A 2223-nucleotide genomic window follows, 5' to 3' on the forward strand; every position below is an offset into this window, starting at 1 on the left:
AAAAAGAGGGTTCCTCGCCCTTATCTCACATATTCCTGAAGAGAGACACAATCTCTCAGAACGCGTTGAGCTCTATAGACAATCAAGTGATTGCATTATTGAAGTTATTTTTTTTAAAAATCATTATTCTTTTGAATTTCTTTGAATTTTCGTGTCTGAAATCTTATTATTGATCTAACTTGTTGAGTGAATTGAACTCATATGTAAAAAAGTCTTCTTTACTTTTTTGCTTATCTGAAATACAAGAATATAAATCCAAACAATGTGAATGAATTAGTGAGATTGAATTATTTTGAAATACAATTACATTTGATGTATTTACTTTTCATTTCCTGAATTTCTAAACTGTGAAACCACTAAATAATTACAGATATTCAAATATTGATTGGAATACTGTCTTTTCCATTACCCCATGGTGTGCAGGGGACGGGAGATCCTATTACCAATAGGAACTCTATTGTGTTCATGACTTAGCATAGAGACACAGGCTGACAGACACAGGGTGACTTAGCATAGAGACACAGGGTGACAGAGACACAGGGTGACTTAGCATAGAGACACAGGGTGACATAGCATAGAGACACAGGGTGACTTAGCAGAAATACACAGGGTGACAACAGAAATGCAAATGGTGACTTAACAGAAATACAAAGGTTGACTTAACAGAAATACACAGGGTGACTTAGCACAGAGACACAGAGTGACTTAGCATAGAGACTCAGGGTGGCTTAGCATAGAGACACAGGGTGACTTAGCATAGAGACACAATTAGCATAGAGACACAGGGTGACATAGACACAGGGTGACTTAGCATAGAGACACAGGGTGACTTAGCACAGAGACACAGGGTAACTTAGCACAGAGACACAGGGTGACTTGGCATAGAGACACAGGGTGACTTAGCACAGAGACACAGGGTGACTTAGCAACGAGACACAGGGTGACTTACACAGGGTTACTTAGCATAGAGACACAGTTTGACAGCATAGAGACAATTAGCATAGATACACAGAATGACTTACCATAGAGACACAGGGTGACTTTAAATAGACACAATTAGCATAGAGAATGTCTTTCTCTGTTTATTAAGTCTCTTCATAATGTTAAAATAGTTGCTGAAATAAAGGCTCCCCCTGTCTCAGTGCTAATTTGCAACGTCCTAATAACTAATGGCAGGATCGCACTTGGTCCTGTTTGCACCTTTTGCCAGCTACATATTGCTACCAACACATCAGCTGTGCCATAACATAACTTGACATATGAATGAATTTTAACATCTTAGGGCCCAATTCATGGAATTCTTTGTACGGTTCAAAGTGAGTTTGCAGAGTCGACACAAACCCTGATACATGGAACTGTGCAAAGTGTATTTTTGCCGTGCAAAGTCAGTACAAAGTCATTTGTGCAGTACAAAATGACTTTGCACTGCAAATATACATTTTACAGAGTTCCATGAATCAGGCTTTGTGTCGGCAGTGCAAAGTCACTTTGAACCGTGCAAAAAAATCATCATTGAATCAGGCCCTTAATCCGGATGCCATTTTCCCATCTGAAGCACTAGTTTCTATGAGTGTCCGCTCTGAAGAAATACAAGCAGATCCCAAATAGCCACACCAGGAACCAAGATCACTGTCATACAAGAAATGAAAACGCATACAATGGAATAATTGAACTCATTTTAAATCATTTCCAATTATTTCACAAAGGATTCAACAACATGTCCAGACTTTACCATTCCCGTCAATACAAACACGGGTAACACTGGCTTAGCTAAATTTAAAGGCCAAGAGAAAACTGCATTTGGGAACACATGGCAATATATCATTTTTATTAATATTCTAGGTATGTAATAACATTACTGTTAGGCTATGCAAATATGTTTTTTAATCTTAAACGAACTCCCACATTTCTTTCTGTAGCCTTCTACCATTAATGACAAGCTTGTTTGCCCCGTGTGAAATTGATATACTCTATTTTTCGTTGTACTTGTACTGGTGAAGTGGTGTACGTGAGATTCTAAAACAGACTAAGAAGCATTACTGTAGATGCAAAGCAGAGGGAGGCTGTGAGGCTACAGCAATGCTCTCGGCTGTACAAGCATAGAGGCAGGCGCGCGCTGCGACGTTCTGCTGCTTCTGCATAATCATATTTTATTAGCACGGGGCATAGGAGATATCTAAGCCACAATGGCAATGACGCAGGCCTTATTGTTGAAATGCAAAA

The sequence above is a fragment of the Ambystoma mexicanum genome, chromosome 6q (genome assembly GCF_040938575.1).
Source record: "Ambystoma mexicanum isolate Mex_15411 chromosome 6q, UKY_AmexF1_1, whole genome shotgun sequence".
NCBI classification, from domain to species: domain Eukaryota; kingdom Metazoa; phylum Chordata; class Amphibia; order Caudata; family Ambystomatidae; genus Ambystoma; species Ambystoma mexicanum.